Source organism: Canis lupus, chromosome 37 (genome assembly GCF_003254725.2).
Source record: "Canis lupus dingo isolate Sandy chromosome 37, ASM325472v2, whole genome shotgun sequence".
Classification (NCBI taxonomy): Eukaryota; Metazoa; Chordata; class Mammalia; order Carnivora; family Canidae; genus Canis; species Canis lupus.
This window is the reverse complement of record NC_064279.1, coordinates 11,407,238-11,430,987: the sequence shown is the minus strand read 5'-3', so window position 1 is coordinate 11,430,987 and position 23,750 is coordinate 11,407,238. Positions and strand designations below refer to the sequence as shown.

Below are 23,750 nucleotides of genomic sequence, written 5' to 3'. Positions count from 1 at the left end.
AAAAAAAAATATAAAGGGCAGTATGATAATGTTTTCCAAGAATTGTATTTCCCTGCAGGGGTAGCCTACAGGAAGAGTCATTGGTACTGCCCCTATTACCCACAGAAGAAAGATATGTGCACAGAAATATGAAATTATTTGCATACAGCCACAGAACAAACCAGAGGGGAAATGGGATCTTGTCCAAATTCGGTCCTCATCCCAACCTGTTGTCATCCCTTTTCTGCAACAGAGTAGTAGCAGCTATTCCTGAGAAGCTACCTTGTGGTTAATATCCAGCAATCAGGAAGCTGCTGTAACCAAGGTCACCATAACACCCCCTTCAGTCTCAAAGCTGGTGACTGAATACCAGATCTGTGTCTGGCTCTGTGAAGGCCTCAGAACACTTCTATCTCCTCAACCTTGCTTCTCCTCACTTTACCTTGTAAGTCTAGTTGCAGGAGAGGCCAGGAAATCACATTTTCAGTTTTTAAACCTCTCTCAACCTCTTTCAACCTCCTCTTCTGGGGAGAAGATAGAATGAAGATTGATAGAACCATCCACAGTTATCTACCGTAAGCACCAAAGACAAGTTGTACAAGAAAATCAAAGGATTTTTAAAAATATAGGCTGTGTCGATGACATCGGTGTTGCCTTGTGTTATTTAGTCTCTTTCAATTTGCTTGTGTTTTATACTTCCAACTAGACAGTAAGTCTTTGGAAGGTAGGGACTATGTCCCATGATTCTTAGTACTTCCTATAGCACCCTTGCATATAGTAAGAACTGGATAAACATTTTTTTGCTTGCTTTTTCACATGCTCATAGAGATGTGCAATGATTGGGGCAGTAGGAAAGATATACAAAAGAAGATAATTAGGTCAAAGCCTGTTTTAATAAGCTATAGTTTGCTTATAGTACAAAGCTTAAAGCTATAGGTTAAAGACTGACCACTGAAAACTTGGCATCCAGAGGCTGAGAGGCACCAAGAGAATCAGTGTGGAAGATACAATCCTCTAAACTTGTTGGAAGCAGCACAGACCTGCTGAGGAGAAGTTACTTGACTTGCTCACAGGCTAGGGCTAATTTCTCATGTGGTGCAGTTCAGATTTGAAAGAAGAAAATACAAAAGGCAATAAAGAATATTCTAGAATAACAGCAAGGGAGAAAATCAGTGATGACTCCCTGCTTCCTTTCTCTCTTTATGTATAAATTACGACCCCATGGCCTGCCTAGTTCAGGAGGGAGGGGACTGAAGATCTATTTATTTTAGATCTTTCCAAAGGATTTGCTTTGGGAGTCTAAAATACTTAGCTATGCTTTTGCTCAGGGCTTCATTTTATTAGTAAGAGTGCTCACGGTAATTGCAAGCTTTTAAATTTATGGTGGGGAGAGAGTAAGGTTGGAGAAGAAATAAAAATCACACATTTTTGGATCTTTCACAACATGGGGAAAAGCAATCACTGTTCTGGCTAGCAGCTCCGTCACTCGGGGCAAAAGTAACAGACCTTGGGAACCAACCTGTGGAGGGTGATGAGAGCAGTAGTGATTTTCAATTCTAAAGGGAGAATGTCAGAGCATCTGCCATTCATCAAAACTACATAGATTCTGATCATTTAAAACCATTGGACATTAGAGTAAGAAGATAAAATATTTTATGAATGTCATTAGTATGGTTGTAGGAAAATGTTTTCTTTCGATTTTCATTAAGTATTGTTATGAAGATGTTTAACAAATAGGTGATTTATGTAAGGCACTGCGTATGGTTTCTGGCACATAGTACATGCTCAATAAATAGAAAATACTGCTTAACAAAAAATTTCTGGGGCACCTAAGTGGCTCAGTCAGTTGGGCGCTACCTTGGGCTCAAGTCATGATCCCGGGATCCTGGGATTGAGCCCTGCATCAGGCTCCTTGCTCAGCAGGGAGCCTGCTTCTCCCTCTGCTTCTGCCTGTAGATCCCCTGCTTGTGCTCTCTTTCTCTCTCTCTATGTCAAATAAATAAATAAAATCTTTTTAAAAATTCCATTCTATGATTTAGAAAGCACATGAATTCTCTCCTATTAGCACACAATAGTGTGGTTTTTGTGTACAAAATGTTCTGAAGGCCATTTCTCCATGGTAGGAAATCTCGTGTGGAATAGATGGTAAGTCTAAGCCACTGGGCTACACAATTAGACACTACTTTGTCACCTGGCTTCCAGTTCGCTCTTTAAACTCAATGATGAAAATAATTTTTATACTTTCTAACTGCCACAGAGTAAAAATTAGAAGCTGTCTTAATAATCTTAGGGAAACATTCATTCAATGTATAAAGCATGTATTTTTTCGGGGACATGCATATTGCATAACCCAAGGTATACACAAATTCTCTTCCCACCATTTGCCCACACTGGTAAGGTTTTCATGTACAAGTTGATATGTCCCCACCCTCAGCCCCAGAATGCTGGAACTTACAGTCTAAGGAAGAGGAAGGGGCATCAGGGAGCCTGGGTTCTGGGAGAACCTTCTTCTCAGGGCCCAGGCACTGCTACACTTCACCTTATGAACCCAGGAGCCCCTAACCCACAGGTGATTTCCCTGCCTGTTAGTCAACTTTTATAGTTTCCTTTGGGAAAGTCAGATCTTCCTGAGAACTGAGTTCAAATGCAAGTCCCCCTGTCGAGAGTGAATTAATCACACTGTGAAGGAGTGGGACCCAGAGTGGATGCCTGAAATTGGGATTGATGGGGGAAGAATGAGAGAAAGAGGGATAGGAAATGGGCCAAGACTGAGGACAGTATCCCTTGGGAGGTTGGTTGGGAGGCCTGTCCACAGCAGCTTTGCCTGCTCCCCCACTCTCCTGAGAGCCAGTCTGTGGCCATGCTCCTTCAAGCAAGTCTTAAAAATGGGGCAGAGGTTGCCAACTCCTGGGTGGCCCGGGAAGCTCTGTACATTTAAGGTAAAGGGGAAGCAGTTCCTTTTCATCTCAGGGCAGACCTACCTGAGGCAGCAGAGTCCCTACCCAGGGGCCAAAAGACCAGGTAAAACTCCATCACAAGTTGCATCAAGTGTCATATATAACAGGTGTGGTCAGATATGAGCAGTGCCTTCTGCAGAATGTCATGCTTCTGGCCAGCCCTTGCTCATGCCCACCTCTGATGCCAGCCCGCCGTAGAGCAGGTGTCCAGGGGGAGTTAGTCAAGCAGAGAGAACATCTCTGAAATAGTGCCTTCTGGTGGGAGATTCTGAGAGCAGGAGTGGCTTTTAAGATTTTTATGATATCCTTCTCCTGATTCACCGTCTAGACATGGTTAGGTGCACAAAGGGTTAACAGGCATTGTAGGACTCGGCTGCCAAGTACACTTAATGCTCAGTCCAGCACTCCCGGTTTGTATTCTTGCGCTGCTGGAGTGGCCTGTTCATGGCATCTGGTTCCCTGGCAACAGCTTTCATTGGCTCAATCAAAGCCCTTTCTTCTTAAGAAAGCTCCTACCGAGACGCCCACCACCACCACTAATCACCATCTTAACTCAGGGCTTAGGATGCAGCTGGTATGAAAAGTAGCATTTGTGGATGTGAGAAGATAAAGCCATGACTGGTTTGAATACACCTGCCTCGTGTGATCCTTGCACTGGCTTCCTACAGGACGGTTGGAAATTACCTGCTTTTCCACTGGGACAGAGAGAAAGTCTGGGCCAGAAAGTTTCCCAGAGCTGAAGTTCTTTGTTCGGCAGAAATCCACGAGCCCCTGTGATTCATGACTAGCCGTTTCCTGGGCTGATCTGTGATGTGACTGTGGGCTCTGTGCTCTGACAAGGGGCGTTGCTGAGCTGAGAGAGTTCAGACAACGAAATCCATATTGTGGAAGGCTTGTCCCCAGTCAGCCACAAGCTGGGGAAAGAAGTCGGCCTCCACGAGAACCTGGGGAGTCTGGCGGCTGTTGCACCCGCCCCAAGATGTCTCAGCAGCTTCAGAATGGCAGGAAAAAGTAGCTGTCCGTGCCGCCCGTGGGGAAAAAAATAGTTATTAGGTCTCTAATAACCATGGGCATTCTTAGGGGGAATAATTCTTTAGCCTTACTGAGGATTGCTTTGAGTTTTCTTGTGTTGTCTAGGGAGTACATAAAGTGAGAGCAACAAAGTAGAGATGAGGAAGAAGGAGAGCTGTTCTCACTTTTGGTTTATCTATATCAGTCTATCTAATTCATTTTATCTTTTTAAAAATCAAACTTGATCCAATGCACTTAGACTAACGGAAATCTAAACATAAAGCATCATTCGGGACGTAGAAGTGTTCAAAATTCAAGAATATTTACAAAAGATGTTGACTTTTGGCTGGCCATCCACCCCTAGTATTCATGCTGCCCTGACTTTCTGGTTCTTCAAGAGAAAAGTCATCCAGTCATGGTGCCGAGATATAACAGGACGGTTCACAAGTCAGAGACAGTTACGGTTTGTGGCTGCTCTGCTTGGGCCACTGAAGGTCCTCTCCTGCTGCTGTGTGTGGATGAATGGCTCCCTGTGTCTGATGCCAGCCTATCCACAGCTTAGCTGGGTGAGGGCTTTCAGTGGCGCTACCTCACATGTTGTTAAAATATGTAGAAGAGGGCATTTGTCAAAAAACCCCCCACACATTTGGGAGCTATCTGGGGACCAGGCTTATTCTATCTCCTAGTAGATGTGTAATGGGACAATTCCTCACTTCTCAGAGCCTCAGTTTTCTCATCTGGAAAATGGGTATGATAGCACCTATCCTGTGGGGCTGTTGTAAGAACCAGGAGAAATGATGTGCCAGTGCCCCAAGCCCACAGATTCTGGTTAAATTATTTGAAGTAGCTGAAGGACTTGGCACTGGTTGTTTTTAGGAACTCCTCAGGTGAGTCTTCAGCCAGCATTGAGAACCACAGATAAAGCAAATGAAAGAAATACATTCTATGGTTAATTTTTTAGGCTGAGGAATTCTTTGAATATCAGGGATTCTTGGAGATGGAGAGGAGGAGGAGGTTAATATTTATAGAAACAAAATACTTTTAATCCTTTCTCAGGTCCAAGAGTCACAGCAGATTGAAATGGAGGTGTATCCTAGTATGTAGAAGAATTCTCTCCCCTTTGAGCCTCTTCCATAAAAAAATTATTGAGCATTTTCTATATTAATGTTTTGGTGTAAGATTGTATAATTGGGATAAGTAAGTAGTATATATAGTTCCTGGGCTCAGGAGGCTCACAGCCTAGCAAGGGAAAATAAGACGTGCTACAAAAAGCCTATATGTTACTGGGCTTGGCATGATTAAATATCCTGATCTGCTTTTCTCCAGGAGAAGCTTGATGGTATGACACAGGAAGTTTCAAGATACCTTGAAATGAGGTACACGTTTTCAGTTTGGATTCTAAGCAGGAAGTGATTCTTAGCCTTCGTCACAAAGGATAGCACACTCTGATTAAAGACCAAGAGAGGGATGCCTGGGTGGCTCAGCGGTTGAGCATCTGCCTTTGGCTTGGGGTGTGATCCTGGAGTCCTGGGATCGAGACCCACATCAGGCTCCCTGCATGGAGCCTGCTTCTCCCTCTGCCTGTGTCTCTGCCTCTCTCTGTGTGTCTCTAATGAATAAATAAATAAAATCTTTAAAAAAATAAAAATAAAAAATAAAGACCAAGAGAATAAAGACACAGAAGACTCTGTGAGAGTATTAAATTTTATGAAATACTATGCTGCCATTTTCATTACTTAGCAGAACAGGCAGCAGGCATTTTAGGGCAGTTTAAGGAAGATCTTTTGAATGTCTCAATTGAAAGATGTTTGGTATTTGAAAGCTGTATATACTGTAAATATGTAACAAAGACAATTTTCTGTGGTTAGTAACAAGGTGGGGTGGCTCACAATGATATGGGGACCTAGGTCTAGAGATTCTAGAACCACAGGAAGATTCCAAGCTGACCCCCACATGGTTCTTTTGGCCCTGCTATTGTGAGGTTTCACTAATTTCTTAGGGTGGAGAGAGGGGAGACTGGTGTTAGAATGCCTTGTATATTCTTGGGAGCTAATTCCATATAAGAACATAGCATAGGGATGGCAGACAGGTTTCCTGTTATGTACCAAATCCAACCAGTTGGTAGTGACTGCCTAGAACACTTGATTGAGAATAATTCTGCAGAGTTGTGGCCTAGTAAAAACAAGTTTCATAGCTGATAAGCTATGTCTCCCACAGGCAAGGGAGGGAAAGTGAATTGTGACACATATACAGATTTTCCTCAACTTGTGATGGGGTTAAGTCCTGATAAACTCATTGTAAGTTGAAAATGCATTTCCTGAACATCATAGGTTGGCCTAGCCTACCTTAAACATGCGCAGAACACCTACATAAACTGACAGCTGGGCAAAATCACCTAACACAAGTCCTGTTTTATGATAAAGGGTTGAGGGACACCTGGGTGGCTCAGCGGTTGGGCACCTGTCTTTGGTTCAGGTCGTGATCCTGGGATCTCAGGATCCGGGATCAAGTCCCACATCGGGCTCCCTACATGGAGCCTGCTTCTCCCTCTGCCTATGTCTCTGCCTCTGTCTCTCATTCTGTGTCTTTCATAAATAAATAAATAAATCTTTAAAAAAAAACAATAAAGGGTTGAATTTCTCATGCAATTTATTTAATACTGTAATGAAAGTGAAAAACAGAAGGGTTGTATGGGTATAGAATGGTGTAGGTGTATCAGTTGTTTACCGTCCTGATCATGGTCTGACTGGGGGCTGTTGCTCGCTGCTGCTGCCCAGCAACATGAGAGAATATCACACTGCTTATCACTAACCTGGGAAAAGATCAAAATTAAAATTTTTAACCATGTTTTCTACTAAATGTGCATTTGCTTTCACATCATCATTAAGTTGAAAAATCGTAAGTTGAACTATTGTATATTGAACCAGCAGTCAAGGACCATTGCTACTGAACTTTGCCAACTCACTATTTAAACTGTACAGAATTGTCATTACAGGGTGTGGATTTAATCATTCTTAACAAATCATTTTGGCAGCCACCTAAAGTCAAAAGTTGAAGAATTATTCCACGTATTATTATAGTAACCCTAGTTCCTCAAGTCTGAGATGCCATACATTTTTAGATACACTGATAATATAATAATAGGTTTTAAGGGGGAAAACACTACTATAAATATAACACTTACCTGTATATTCTTTTCCAGTACCTCATTCAATGTTTGAGAATAAACCTCTTCTTTTTAAAGTAATCTCCACACCTTGCATGGAGCTTGAACTCACAACCTTGAGACCAAGAGATACTTGCTTTACCAACTGAACCAGCCCAGGCACCCTAAGAATAAACTTCTTTCAAATTCAGCCTATGGATTCTTCTGAACCGTCTGTGACTGTTGACAGTTGTGCATAGCATTATGGGGATCCTCTGCTTTTCATCACTTGGCCTAGTGATCTCGACCTTCTTAGCAAATGTAGGCTTAGGCAGTCTAATTGTTAGCCAGACTATAGTATACCAGGATTTCATTTATATTTCCTGTTTGGTTAAATTAATCATTTTGTTCTACTCTTAATTAAATCAATCCTTGCTCGAAGGTAAACAGCTTCTCTTGAAAGTTATAAAGAAGATTCTCAAAGATATTTGGTGCCTGGGAGTCACTTTGTGGTAAATGAGTTAATCACACCAACCTCCCTTAACTGTAAAAGTTCTGTACCTCTCCTGAGATATCTGTCAATTTTTTTGGTATGTAATTACTATGCCCACTGTGTAGACTGGCAATCTCTTAGTGTCCTCTGGAGTGCTTGGCCGTTGTTTTGTTAGAAAACATGAAAGTGTAGTCATGCCTTCAGCAATAAATATTTGCTTCACTTATTGTAAATATGCCGTGCTAAGTTCTCCCATGGGCAGACAGTAACATCTCTGTCTCAACTTACTCTCCTGCCAGCAGGTGGCAAATTTCTTTCAACATAAGTTCTAAGTGGCATCCCAATCTTAGAAATATAAGATATGAACAAATAAGAGTCTGAGACTAGAGGGAATTAAACAACTACCTAAATGGGGTAAACTCTGAGTATTTAGGTAAAAATGCTGGTGCCCGGAGTAGGCAAATAAGGTAAGCACCCTCCACCTCACATCAGTCCCCTTATAGAACAGGGGCTTACAGGAGTTAGTTGTATCTGGGTGGGCTGCATATATCACTCACAAGATAAAGTAGAAAGTATTGCAAGAAAGAAATAGAAGCTAGAAGGTATTAGGTTGTGTGAGAGAGGGATGGAGCAAGTGCTGTGGGAATTCAGAGGGATAGAATACTTCTCTTGTATAAATCAGGGCAGAGAAGCAGGTGGCATTCAAGTGGACGTTGACGAAATAGGTGCTGAATGGGGCCCTGTGGAGAGAAGAGGCAGACTGTGGTGACGATGAAAAAGCACCTCTCAGATCTCCGACTGTGTGGAGCATAATTGACCCAGGGCCTCAGTTGCCGGCTCTGAAATCCATCACTGTAGTTGCCCTGTGGCCAACCTTCCCCCAGGCTGCCCCTAGCTGATGACTGCGATTGACGGCAGTGCTGCCCAGGCAGGCGTGTTCTCCAGAGACCCTGCACATGAGGGCTCCCCCCGGCGGGTGACTGTCTCAAGGACTCCTAGGCTGCCTTATTGAACATTTTTTATTTTTTTAAGTAGGCTCTACGTTCATTGTGGGGCTTGAACTCATGATCCCTGCATCAAGGGTTACATGCTTTATCAACTGAGCCAGCCAGGCGCCCCCGCCTTGCCAAACTTCTAAAGCATTTTTAAGAACTGCACCGCAGTCCAAGAGACTTCTGCCCCAACATTCTTCCTTTCCTCCTCTCCTTCAGTCTGACAGTGCTGCTGGCTCCCTCCCCATTTTCCCTCACAGGTGTTTTTCCTAATAAATCTCTTACACATCTAATCCTGTCTTGGCGTCCGCTTCTTGGAGGACTCAGACAGACACCCAGTCCTTGTGGAGGTGTCAGGTAGGTGTCCTCAATGTGTTACAAATCTGTCGTTTCATTTGCTTTATTTTCCACCTTTTCCTAATTACTACTATGTGTTAGAAGTTGGCACTGTCAGATATTCATTCTCCAGAGTAAGAAATGTTTTAGGCAGTAAGAAGTAGGAAAGTCCTGTGGAAAAAAGGAAGATGTAGAAAATGATTAGAAAGACATCCTGGGAGGGGGGCCTAGGTGGCGCAGTCAGTTAAGCATCTGACTTTTGATTTCAGTTCAGGTCATGATCTCAGGGTTGTGAGATGGAGCCCAGCATTGGGCTCATGCTCAGCAAAGAGTTTGCTTGAGAGTCTCTCTCTGCCCCTCCAGCCCCCTGCTCACACTCTCTCAAATAAGTAAGTCATAAGGAAAAAAAAAAATAAAGATATCCTGGGGCACCTGGATGGCTCAGTTGGTAAAACATCCCAACTCCATTTCAGCTCAGGTCATGATCTCAAGGGTGGGAGATTGAGCCTCAAGTTGGGATTCTCTCTCTGCCCCTTCCCCACCCCTTCCCCTTTCTAAAAAAAAGACATCTTAGTTTTTTCTTATTATGCTAATTATTTCTTTAAACAATTTTTTAAAGATTTTATTTATTCATGAAGACACACACAGAGGCAGAGACATAGGCAAAGGGAGAAGTAGACTGCCAATGGGGAGACCGATGCGGGGCTCGATCCCAGGACACCGGGATCAGGCCCTGAGCTAAAGGCAGACACTCAGCCACTGAACCACCCAGGTGCCCCTAAACAATTTTTTTTAACAGAAAGGTGTGTTTTATTGGCAGGACACTTGATTACAAAGGATGGAAACCCAATATAAACCAGTTTAGACACAAAAGGTTAACTAGCATGATGGTAATGATATTGAGCTGCATCTCAGGAATAAGCAGAATCAGGGACCTGAATGATATTGAGATGCTGCTTTTGCCTTTTGTTTCTGAAGTCCATCAGATGGCATTTAATGGATCCTAGACTTTATGTCCTACGGCCCGGAGACCCAAAGAGAGACTGATTTTTTCTTTCTCAATTCCAGTTCTAATTCTCTGGGGAAAGCTCAACTTGACCCAGCTTGGGTCAGATGCCTACCCTCACAATGATCAGCTGTGTTTGTTCCAGGGGAACTGGGTCAGCAAAAGGACCATGATTAGTGCTATACCAATATTGTGGGGTTCATGCGAACTGTGTTGCATGCTGGATGTTCTCAGAAGAAGGAAGGAAGGTTGCTGTTATGATCGTGTATAGAGAGTTGATCATCTCTTAGGCCTTCAGAGTGAAACCAGGATTTGAAATCCCTGCTTCCTGTTTCAGGACCTCTGTCTTCTCTACCTTCCTTCTTTCCAAAACTCCCTATAAAGAAAATATCAATTTACTGGAGCTTAGAGTAGTGAGGAACTTGAAAAGGTGCTCTGCTTTCAAATAGGTTATGGATTATTTTTGTTTTGCACCTTATTAAATTCCTATGGAATGTACTCATTTTTAGCAGGCAACTGGCAACACTGCTTTTGGGAATTTGGGAGCTCTGGGAGCAGAAAGATCTAGCACTCCTCTCTCCTCCTTTATCGCAGCTTTTTTTGGGCTGACAATGTCAGAATGTTAAAGCTGTCTCAAAATCCTGGCTGTTGGCCCTTGAAGTCATAGCCTTTGGTGCCCTTAGTGCTTTTTAGTGCTTTGGACATGGGGAAGGTAAGATTTCGGAAATGCCCTCCATTATCTTGATGGCCTCGCTCAAAACTGGGCTCCTTATCCAGTCCTCTGGCACAGCCATGATGACTGCTGCCTGGTGAGCCTGCCTTTGAAAGCTGGCGTTTTGTTGGGACGAATTCAAGCCCCAATGGCAGACTTGGGTTGCAATGGAAAGTAGATTCCAAAGCTGCCCCTGGAATGTGAACTTTTCCTGGAAACTTTCCATGCTGCCTCTTAGAGAACAGCAGGCATCAACGTATTCACACCAGGAGTCAATTAAAGAAACCCAAATTATTGCCATTCCAATAAACAATGATCTCTCTTCCTTTTCAAATAAACTTGTTAGGATGGCCTAAAAGCCAGGTCTAATTACACGATCAGATAGCATAAATCTGATTAGAAGCTTTTCGTCTACTTTAATTAATTTTCTCCTGCAATCAGAGCTATTTTTAGTAAATGTTAAATATGTATTTAAACAACTTTCATGTATACTTTTTCTGAAACCTACTGGGGTTCTCTTTCATTCATCCTTCCTCCTTTTTGATGAGGCATGAATGTTCCTAGGACACAGTATTCTGAGAGGAAAAGTTAGGAGACTACCACGCCTCCACAGCCTGTAATATGAATACATGTATCCCAGATACAAACACATAGATCATGTATCATAGGTTGGGGGGGGTCATTTAAGGTGGTCCCGAGTAGCTGTTAAGTGTTTGATCCACTGGAGAGAAAAGAGGAAGAAGTAAAACTTATTTTTTACCCTTTCCCCCTTTCTACCTATAATACAGGTAGAAAATGTCCTACCTGTATTATATCATATTAGCAGTAGAATATAACTACACTTTTCAAACTTGTCTGAAATAGGACTTTCCAAAGGCAGTCATTCTTACAAACTATTCTGCTCCTCCTCCTCCCCCACTGTACACACACCAAACACAATTTCCTCTTCCCAAGGTGCATCTCTGTCCATCCAAAAGTTGTGAGATCTGCAATCTAAATAATTTAAATACTGATCTTACAGGCAGTAGACTGTATGTCATTCACCTTTACTTAGCACAGTGCCTGGTACATAACAGGAAGGAGAGGGAGATGGAAAGGGAAGAAAGATGGTAGAAGAGAAGATTCTTATACTCTGTATGGTTAGGACTCAACAATCTCTTTGCAAGTTAATCTTTATGACTGATAAGTATGACTGGTGAAATTTGGCGAAATGCTATTTGACCAAACGCAGAGCCCTGGCTAATGTCATCTGTCAGGTACCCTTAATATGTGTGCATGAGGAGTTGGGTAATTGTGGGTGAACTCTTTTTCCTTTGTAGTGGGATTTCTTAAGGGTCTGAGTTAAGATTCTATGTCATCTTCATGTTGATGAAAATTACTGCTGTCATTTTAGGTTTTTCTCAGTTCACTATGTCCTTGTCAATTCTGATGATGAAAAAAGCTCCCTTGAGATTTTTTTTTAAACAAATTTCCATAGAACTCAAGCAATTGCTTTTTTTTACCTTCTTTGGGAGGCTAGAAAATGTTAGTCTGAAACATTTAAGTCTGACTGCAGTTTATTAATTGTAAAAATTACTCGTTTCTTTTTGTTACTTTTAATAAGTTCTAAAACCAATGTCTTTGAAACCAATGATCATGTTTTTCTCCTTTTTTCAAAATGGTCAAGAACAGCAGAAATAAAGGGAGAAGTTCTCTGTAATCATTCCTAAGAGGTAATTAAAAAAATCACAGCCACTAGATATGAAATAAGATCTATTTTCTTGTTGATGTTATTTGAATAATTCACATTAAAGCTAATGCACACAGGAAGGGAAGAATTTCCTAAAGATGATTTCTTTAATATACTTGCACAAAGAGATTTGGGGCTGTTAGCAAAGGATAGAGCCTTTAATCAAATGTAGTCAAATGATCTGTTTGCACTGTTCAAGGGGAGGTGATAGGGTCCACTTATCAGAGTTCCCTACACCAAACAGTGGGAGACCTCCCACACGCTGCCTTAGAAAAAGAACCCAGTTTGGCCAAACAGTAGATAAAAAAGGGGACTCACCACTGTCTGGGCTGCTGCTGGCTAGGCCGAAGTTTGAAAATGTCTAATAATATCTCATGTTTACATAGGTACATCTTCCTGGGGGCAAAGTGCTTTACCAATATTGTCTTATTAACCTGTCCTCTGACCCTAAAAGCAACCATATTTTATTGGGGCTGGGTGTCAATAGAAGAGAGAAAGAACAAAAGAATTAAATGGCAAAGCTGGATTTGGAATTCAGGTCTCTACATTTCCAGGCTATGTTGCTCTGCTGTGGTTCATTATCACTCTTGGATGAGCCATGGAAGTCCATTCCAAGTGATGGGAATCTCATGGTTTAGCATGGCCTAATTTAAAAAGGAGAAACAATTCTGTTTCATTTCCCTGTTTTCCATGTGTCCACAAAGAATTGGTGAAAAGTCCTAAATATTCTACCTGTATCTCTAATTTAGAGTTCTCTTGGTTCAATGAGTTTGGGGAGGTAGGAGCAAATTGTCTGCAATATTGGAGATATATGACTGTAATTTGTGTTTTTCTAGGGACTGAGCCCATATTTTCCAATCAGGTTTTCAAAAGGATCTATGATTCCTTGAGAACCTTTGTGTTCTTAGTTTTGTCCTCTAGCTATAGTGAGGTATTATAGCCAGTTTACAGAAAGATTAGTATTTGGAATTCCAACTATACATTCATGCCTAATTTAGTTACAGGGTCATGGGGCATTGGGAATAGACTTTGGTTGATAATCTACAAATCATACCTCTAAGGGTACTAATACTTTCTTTGGCTCCAAATAATTTTCCACATGTGATCCATTCATTTATTTTTGCATTTATTTATCCAACAGATATTTACTGAGTGTACTATTTTCCTAGGGTTGCTGTAACACACAAGAAATTTATTCTTTCTCAGTTCTAGAGGCTAGAAGTCTGAAATAAGATACCAATAAGACCATGTTCTTTCTGAATTTGTTAGAGGGGGACACTTCCTTGCCTCCTGTAGCTTCTGGTGGTTTCCAACAATCCTTGGAGTTCCTTGCTTCATAGACAGATCACTCCAATTTCTGCCTCTTTCATTACATGGCACTCTGGTGTGTCTTTCTACCTCCTCTTAAAAGGACAACATCCTGGGGTGTCTTTCTACCTCTTCTTATAAGTACAACAATCATATTGGATTAAGAGCCTATCCTATTGTCATATGACCTCATTTTAACTTAATTAACTATATCTGCAAAGACCCTATTTCTAAATAAGTTCACATTCTGAGGTTCTGAGAAGGACATGGACTTTGGCAGATGGGGCGGGGGTAGGGAGCACTATGAACCCAGAATACTGAGCATCTTTATGTAGTAGATACTGTGTTGGGTCCCTGGGTGGCTCAGTCAGTTAAGCATCTGCCTTCAGCTCAGGTCATGATCCTGGGGCCCTGGGATCAGGCCCCCCATTGGGCACACTGCTCAGTGTAAAGCCTGCTTCTCCCTTGCCCTCTGCTACTCCACCTGCTTGTGCTCTCTCTCTGTCAAATAAATAAATAAAATCTTTATTTAAAAAAATAGAGGGACACCTGGATGGCTCAGCGGTTGAGCATCTATCTGCATTACCAGAGTACTCTCCAAAGAGCAGGAGTGGTGTGAGATGAGGCTGGAGAGCCGGGCAGAAATCATGGAAGGACTTACAAGCTTTGCTTATGGTTTTAAACAAAGAAGAGACATAGTCATAATTACATTTACTGTGATTCTCTCTGGGACAGGGTGCAGATGAATTAGAGGAGGGACCAAAATGCAGGCAAGGAGACCAGTTAAGGGGCCATTATCATGGTCTAAGCAAGAGATGGTAGTCATGGGAAGGAATTAGAATCCAAGTTAGTTGGCCAACTGTAGGGGTTAAGGGAGGGGACAGAGCCAAGGATAAATTGCAGTTGCTGGCAGAGTAAAATATATAGCACCAGCTGTTGGATCTCAAACCACTGACCTTGTCTTAGGGGTCCACGATGCCTCTTAAACACACAGAGCTTCCAGAGCTATAGGGGAAGGCTGACAACTGCAGGGAGAGTGTGATTTCCCTTGTAACCACCCGCTCTTTCCTGAGGCAAGTCCCATAGATGGAGCTACAACTGGCTCTCTGATAGAGAGATGCCCGCTTTGCCTTATTCTTCCAACAGTGTTGATAGGGAGACTTTTAAACATCCCGGGATGCCATGGTTGGGAACAAAGGGACATCTCAGGCTGAGAGGAGACAGAGCCTAGGTTGGCTATGAGACATTCTTGTTTCCCTTGACCATTTTAGCACCTTGCACTCAACAACTGAGCCGAAGTCTTTTCCCCAAATCAGAATAACAGTGGTGATTTTGTTTCATGCTTAGACAGAGCCATTAACTCATCTTTTCCAAACAACTCCCTAGAGAATCTGTCATTGTTTCTCAAATCTCTCATCTTCAGGGGGAGACTGGACACAGGGTGAATACTTGAGGAGCACATGCAGTGAGTCATCTGGACTTGGATGTTGACCTTCTTGATTCACTTTGCCCCAGGGAGGTTCTTATCGGGCTCCTCTGCAACCCCTTTTATGTAAGAACACAATGAGATCAGCTAAATCCAAACCCACTTTGGCTCCACAAGTCTATAAGCTTCCCCACTGGTGACCATGATCCTCCTGTGACACCCCGTCATGTGAGGTGAGGTCATTAAATATTGATCATGGAAAAGCAGGATCTAATTCCCTGCTAACAAGTAACACATGACTTGGAATATATGTATTTCACAATCCCAAGAGACATTAATCACAGTTTTAGTGATATTTCAAAGAAACAGTTGATTCTATGGATACCCACAATTCTGTAATCAGGGTTGGAAAAAAAAGCAGAAAGAGTTATGCAGTACGATATAGAAATGAAGGGGCCTTAGTCAAGTTACTTAACTTCCTGGTATCTCAGCTTTAGGGAAATGGGGATAATAGTATCTCTCTCAGAGAGGTTGAGGAGAATCAGATGAGATAAGAAGTGTACAGTGTTTAGCACACTATACGTATGTGTCTGGTGAATCAAAACCCTCAATTAGTGTTATTGCTTATTATAACTTTGGGATACAGGGAATGGGAGTAACAATGGAAAGTCAACTAATATTTGTCAAAGGAATGACTGAATCAATGTGTCAGGGGCTCAAAAGTAGGGCCGTGTTCAGAATTTTCTCCTGCTATCTTGCTCTTTTTCTTTGCTGGATTTTCCCTTTGATCTTTTTCTTTTTTCTTTCTCTCTCCCTTTTTTAAATGCTTTCCATCTTTGTGCTTCCTTTTTCTTGGTTCAGAGTGACAGGTAAGAAAGATCTCTGGGTTAAAAGAAGTGTCCCCGAGGGGAATGAGGCTAGCTCCATTCTAATTTTTCTTGAAGGATGATCCTATGCAAAAGGCTAACTAATTCTTTCATTTTTTAAATAAAATGGCCAAGTTAAGAAACACAATGTTTACCTCTATATATGCTATAACTGCTTTGGAGGTGGAAACTGTTGCATATTTCTATTTTAAGCAGGGTCCAAGCCTGGTGTTCTGACTGGCAGAAAATTGTTTTACAACTTAAAAATAAGAAAAGACAAAAAAAATAAGAAAAATAAGAAAAATAAAAATAAGAAAAGACAATTGAGGTAGCTCTCTGATTGGACAGCAAAGATCACATTTAGATTCTTTTCAGTAACCACTTGAACTGCTTGGACAGATTGGAGCAATCCTGAGAGACACAGAGCAGTTATAAATATATAATAGTGGTGGTGTACACTGAAAGGAGACTTAGTTATCTGAAATAAACATTTTGTACAACCCGTAGACCAAAAGCCACTTAGTGAATAGAGGAATTGTATGTTGCCTTCCTCTCATCAGAGATGAACTAACTGAATTTCCTTGCTGTTCCACTTAACTCTTAGAGTGAAATAGATTCTCACCTTAAATGAAGGATGAATCCACTTTTGTAGAGGGAGCTCCCCCTAAGTGGACCCCGAATGGAGAACTTGAAAGTTTATTTTTTAGCCTTTTTTGTCAGCCACTTGTACTAACAGTAAAATGAAACTTCTTTGTGACTTGAGAGGATGGTTTGGTTTGGAACATTTGTTCTCATTTTCTGGGGTTCTTTTGACTTTATCAAGCCATTTGGCTTTTGAAGAATGCTGCAAGAAGCACTAGCAGATGCATGCTATGCTGGAGGCTGGAAGTACTGGTGGCCAATTAATATGGCATTGACTTTCCCCTTAAAAAGTGTGCTATTTACGAATTTAATTCCTTGGAAATGTTAAGTGCAAATGGTGATGAAAATGGCAACAAATCATCCTTAAAATGAATTATTTTCTGCTAAAAATTAAAGTCTCCTTTTAGGCTGGTATGCCTTTGTGCGAGGGTGTCAAATGACATCCATTTGACATCTATGTCAACCCTCATGAAATGAAACCCAGAAGTTAACAATGAGAAACGCAGCCATAACCATGGTATTTCAATGTTAATCATGAAAGATAGAGAAAGAGAGAGACAAAGGGAAAGACAAAAAGGGGGGATGCACATATAAGATATAGTCTTTAAATAACAGATTCGATGAGAAAGATCTTGCCTTAACATTTAGATTTTCTCTCCTTAAGTCTGCCTCCCTTTAGATCATCAAAGTCCAGTTTGAACTGTCTCTCTCACACAACACCCCTTTTATTTAAAATAGTCTGCACACACACACACCACTGTTACCACCCCCCCACCAATCTTTCATTTATTTTATGCATGCCTTGACTTTCTGTGAAAATGCAGAATTCTAAAGCAATGTAAGCTCACCTAGGCCCATAAACTAAAGAATGGACTCAAGATCCTCATCCTATCTAAGAGACTTTAATTAGCAGATTAGCAAACAGTTGTGCTCAGCAAAACCTTCTGAGATGCTTATTTACCCATTCCTGCTCTAAAGTCTCTTTTGATTGGACCCTTCCCTCTGTTGGAAATCCAGTTATCTTGCTGGCAAATGTTGCAAGCCTACAGAAATGGAGAAGGGGAAGGTGCACTGAGCTCTGGCACCCTGCCATTCAGCATCAGGAGAAAGGAAATGTCTCACTTCTTTCTCTGCACATGCACTGGATTTGCTCTTGTTGGAACTTTTAAAATTATTTCTTGAGTGGTTTTTTTTTTTTAATTTATTAAAGAACAACAACAAAAAGAGTGTTACCTTTAGAATTCACACTTCCTAGAGCCAGGGGTGGGAAGAAGACTTAACTGTGGTCCTGGATTGTTTTCACTTTTTCCCCAAAGTCATTTTGTATTTGTTAAAGAGCACTACGGGAGGTAGACCTAAAATATTCCCCATTCTATACCCTTAAGGCCCCTATAAATTCTCTGTGTCTCAGTTGTTCCTTCTGTAAAGTGGGGATGGTAAAAGGGTTTTTTTTTTTTTTTAAGATTTTGTTTATTTATTCATGAGAGAGAAAGAGAGAGAGAGAGAGAGAGGCAGAGACACAAGCAGAGGGAGAAGCAGGCTCCCCACAAGGAGCCTGATGCAGGACTCGATCCCAGGATCCCGGGATCACGACCTGAGTCAAAGGCAGACACTCAATCACTGAACCACCCAGGTGCCCCAGTAAAAGGGTATTTAGAGTAGGGTGCTTGCACATGATCTCTCTTGAGCTCATGTTCAACGCTAATGCGCAGAATGATTCCAGAATTCTATATTGAGGGCCAATAAAATGGGAAGGAGAATAATTTCTACCTTATAATGTATTGATTGAGTTGTTGTCCTTACAACACAAAACTTGCACATAGTGAGCACTTATTAAAGGACAGCTATCATATTATCATCTAATTATGATAATACTGCTATGATATATATAATAATAATACTGTGAAGATTCTTGTAATTCTCCCAATAGGCCTTTAGGAAGAGTGTTTTCATGGTGCTAAGGTTTGGGGTCCTCATGCTCTTGTTCACTGGATCCTAGTTTGCAAGCAGCAAGAGCTTTCCCGCCAAGTCCATGTCCCGATCCTCAGGCTAGAAAGAGCAGGGCCAGAAGCCATAGCAATGGAGGAAATCTCTGGGGAGACTCTTAAACCAACCTTCCCAGCAGCTCCTGGTCATTTCTGGGAAGCACTTCTTCAGGCTCATTCTTGCTGCCAGGCCCTTGAACCTCAATGTAGAAATGCATACAATAACAGGGAGCGTCCAGCCTTCTAGAATTTAAATAGCATTTATGGGACGCCTGGGTGGCTCAGCGGTTGAGAGTCTGCCTTCAGCTCAGGGGGTGTGATCCCGGGATCCAGCAGGGAGCCTGCTTCTTCCTCTGCCTATGTCTCTGCCTCTCTCTCTCTCTGTGTCTCTCATGAATAAATAAATAATACAATCTTTTAAAAAATAGCATTTATGAGTCTTCTGCTTCTCAATTAAAAGCAAAACAAAACCCCCAAATTTCCTGGGGGGAACCAGCACTGAAAATGCCCTCGTCAATTCCACTCAGTCTTCATGTGAAATATTCTCCTCACTTATTCTTGCTTCAATTCTGGATTAAATTAAAAAGAATAATAGAGAATGGAAGACATTAGGCCTCCGTAAATATTTATAGCATGGTGATTAGGACCACAGGCTACAGCCAATTTTGTGGCTCACCTTTCAGAGCCTGAGTTTCCTAGTATGTAAAATGGGAAATAATGAACCCTGCCTCATAGGGTTGTTATGAAGAAAAAATGAGATAATTATGTATTAATAATAATAATGCTGACAGCTATTGATATTTGTTAAATGCCAAGTACTATGGTATGCCTTTGTGTAGATTATCTTAAGTATTAGACAATATCATACCCAGAGTTCAGCATGTCAATACTTAATAAATGTTAGCAGTTATATAGATAGTGGTCATTATTAATAAAGTAGGAAGAGCCAATCTTCACTGCTGTTGGCAACCTATTTGTACAATCAAGCTCCCTTTCACAAAGCTAGTCTAAATCAGCAGTCACTCCCCTCTCCTTTGTAGGTTCTCTCCTTCTGACCATACCACATCTTCAAAGCACCTTGCTTTGGGGGAGAGATAGCCAGATTCAGTCTTTGGGACACCTGGGTGGACCCTTCAGTGTGACCTGGCCCCCTGTGATTACTCCTGACATTGAACAGGCTGCTTTTAGCCTCACTGATTTCCCATCTTCAGAATGAGATCAAGACATAGCTACTCGGGGCACCTGGGTGGCTCAGTGGTTAAGCGTCTGCCTTTGGTTCAGGTAGTGATCCCAGGGTCCTGGAATCGAGTCCAACATCAGGCTCCTTGTGGGGACCCTGCTCCTCCCTCTGCCTGTGTCTCTGCCTCTCTCTGTGGGTCTCTCATGAATAAATAAATAAAATCTTAAAAAATATATTGCTACTCAAGAAAATAAAAAAACATACTGCTACTCATTTGTTGTTATTACTTTAGGACTGTGGGGAGAAAGATAATTTGTAAACACAAAGGGTGGTGTTTTTGGTTCAGTCCGCACTTGAGAGGCTGGCATGGGAAGTAAGTGAGGTGAGGAACATGTGCTTAGCTCTGGCTAAGACTCAGGAAACACCTTCCAGAAGTCTGTGTGCTAAATCGAGGGCCTGGTGTAGCACCTGACCATGTCCTGGGTCCTTAAGGAAAAATTTGCTGGCACTAAAGAAACTCATGATTTTAGCTCAGGGACTCTGTGTCTGCTGTACCTCGGGGACCAACTACCACCCATCTCTCCTTCCAACTATCCCAGATCTGGAAACTGGAACTAAATGCTACATGTCATTTGTTTTCCTTTGGAAATTAAAAACTATAACTGGTGCTAAGTTATGCCACACAAGCTTTCATTGTTGGTACTATATTTCCTATTCTTTGTCCTGCCATACCCTCCCCAAGATACTTTTCCCACTGACTGATTATCTGCTAGAATCTTTAAGGCCAAGCTGAAGTTAGGGGAACAAGTTTTCTAAGGTGAGCAGTATTAGGTTTTTGTCTTACCTACATCGTTTGAGCGGCTTCTTTCCATTCATGGACTATATGGATCTTTATCTCCCCCTGCCTTTGTTTCTGTCTCCTAAATGCCCTCTCGATCCTGAAACGCCCATCTCTCAGAGACCACATCTGATAGTCCAAGCTGAATCTGATGCCAGGGTCAAGCCACAGAAAGAGATTTGCAGGTGCGAAACATTGAAAAGAAGCTAAATGCAAAAGAGGTGGAGCTGAGCTCCTAAAAGGACTTCGGAAAGTGCAGTAGACCCCCAGCTAAGGGGATCCCTGGGTGGCTCAGCGGTTTAGAGCCTGCCTTTGGCCCAGGGTGTGATCCTGGAGTCCTGGGACTGAGTCCCACATCAGGCACCCTGCATGGAGCCTGCTTCTCTCTCTGTGTCTCTTGTGAATAAATAAAGAAAATATTAAAAAAGAAGAAAGAAAGAAAGAAAGAAAGAAAGAAAGAAAGAAAGAAAGAAAGAAAGAAAGAAAGAAAGAAAGAAAGACCCCCAGCTAAAGTATCTTTGAACACCTCAGAACAGCTTCCATTTAATTTTGTTAGTTTGAAGTCTTCCGAAAAATCGACTTTAGAGACAATGACCTAGAGAAGCATTTGAGTTTTTGGCTGGGTATCACTGATCCAAATCAAAAGCCTCCATCCTATTATTTCAGCCACATAAAATGTTGATTTGGCACTGAAATAACCAGCAACTGGAATTCTAAGATAGCAAGACTGCAGCCACCCTGGGTGTGATAAAGACATGGTCTTTGAGAGAAACCAAGATCCCACGTGATAGCACCCTTTGGTATTTAGGAAGGTGAACGATCAGATGGTGGAATGCAATTGCTAATGAGGAGGAGCAAGGAGTGACACAGTAGCCAGTTCAAGAGACAACTCCAAAACTATTCTGCTTCAGTATAGAGTGACATAGGAACAATTTTACTTTCTGAATTGGGCTTGCGAAGGTCAATGTGAAGCTCATTTTCTTTCCCTGAATGCACACTAGCTTGGTTGGCTAAGAAGTAGGACATACTGGCCTACAGGAAAAAGCCAAAAACAAACACAAACAAGCAAACCAAAAACCCCAAATAGTCAGGGATTTCAAACTAGCTATGGATGGTCCACAAATAGGTGGGTCAGCTTATACTTCCTACTGGCTGCCTGGAATCACAGGACAGTGGAGGAGGTGTTACCCTCTCCAGATGAGGAAAGCAAGGCCCACAGCGGTGAAGAAACCAACACAAGAGCACACAAATGATGGAGGATAATCTGGGTTCTTGGGAACTGTGTTCTTGCTAGATGGAGTCCTGCCCCTGCAAGTAAATGGTCATCACTACAAATGAACTTCCACAGTACTTTTCAAGACAGGTTGCATGGTATATTATAGAAAGTACACAGAGTTCAGAATCTGAGGACAGGAGATTGGTTTCTTCTCTCTGTCACATCACCTCACTGAGCCTCTCAGCTTCTTCATCTTTAAAATAGGAATTGGGGGTACCTGGGTGGCCTAGAGCTAAGCCTAGGACTCGGTTTCCACTCAGAGTTATGAGATCTTGCCCCACATTGGGCTCTGCCCTCAGCTTTAGGTTCTCTTCTCCCTTGGGTGGTGCAGTCCGTTAACACTCCAACTCTTGGTTTAGTTCAGGGTTGTGATCTCAGGGTCGTGATCTCAAGGTTGTGAGATCAAGTCCCACCTGGAGCCCCAGATGGAGCCCAATGTAGGGCTCCACATTGAGCTCGGAGTCTGCTTGGAATTCTCTGCCACTTCTTGCCACTCTCTCTCTCTCTCAAATAAATCAATAAATCTTAAAAAAAAAAAAAAAAATCCTTGGATGCCTGAGTGGCTCAGGTCATGATCCCAGGGTCCTGAGATCGAGTCCAGATTCGGGATCCCTGCTCTATGGGAGCTTGCTTCTCTCTTTCCCTCTGCCTGCCACTCCCTCTGTTTGCACACTCTTTCTCTCTCTTTGTCAAATAAATATATAAATAAACAAACAAACAGATAAGTCTTTAAAAAAATTTTTTTTAATTAAAAAAAATATTCTTTGCCCTCTCGGCACCCACCCCGCCACACAGACATGCTTACTCTCTAAAATAAATAAATCTTTTTTAAAAATAGGAATTAGGGCACCCCGGGTGGCTCAGCGGTTTAGCGCCGCCTTTGGTCCAGGGCATGATCCTGGAGACACTGGGATCGAGTCCCTCGTTGGGCTCCCTGCATGGAGCCTGCTTCTCCCTCTGCCTGTGTCTCTGCCTCTCTCTCTCTTTCTCTGTGTGTTTCTCATGAATGAATAAATAAAATCTTTTTTAAAAAAAGGAATTATTATATATCATGGGGTTGTTATGAGGATAGTCAAATAATGAATGTGAAAGCAGCTTTTAAAAACAGTAAATGCCACCACATTTTTTTTAAAAAAGATTTTATTTATTTACTCATGAGAGACATAGTGAGAGAGGCAGAGACACAGGCAGAGTGAGAGGCAGGCTTCCTGCAGGGAGTCTGATGCAGGACTTGATCCCAGGACCCCAGGATCACAACCTGAGCCAAAGACAGAGCTCAACCACTGAGCCACCCAGGTGCCCTGCCACCATATGTTAAGTAATATTCCAAACAGCACTTGGGTCTCTATAATGACATTTGTCAATTTCTGTCTAGAAATATAATTATTTGCTTATTCCTCCTTGGGCGACACCATGCTCACCCTGAACTATGTACCCAGTTACTCCAGATGGATTGCCTTTCTTACTTTTATCTGTTTCTCTCCAGTCCCTGTCAGAGCACCTCCAATATAGTTACTGCTTGAGCAGTACTTCCTTTTGTTTTGTTTTTTTCCCACAACATTCCATTTATACACAGAACTAAACAGACAAATACAGAGTCACTATTGTGGTTAGAATTTGGCAGCATGGGAAAAGGGAGGAACAGGTGGGGAACTGGGGTGTCTTTAAAAGAATACAGCCCTTCCAAACTGGGGTGCCTGAGAGGAACTTGGTCTGCTTCAACCCAAGAGGAGTCACAAGATCAAAAGTGGTTTGTTTGGGAAGGCCAGAACCGTCAGGGATAGAGGGAGGAGGAAGGACCAGGGGGTGAGGGGGCTGTTTGGCAACTGGGGTGAAGGGATTGCCCTCCCTCTGCTGGGATCCCCCCCA

The 23,750-nt window shown here is 42.2% G+C and overlaps 1 long non-coding RNA gene across 12 annotated transcripts in view; it reads left to right on the top strand.

The window, feature by feature from the left end:
• LOC112656642 (uncharacterized) overlaps window positions 1–23,750 on the top strand; it is a 188,588-nt gene that overhangs the window by 60,796 nt on the left and 104,042 nt on the right. The gene's annotated exons all lie outside the window — the stretch shown is intronic.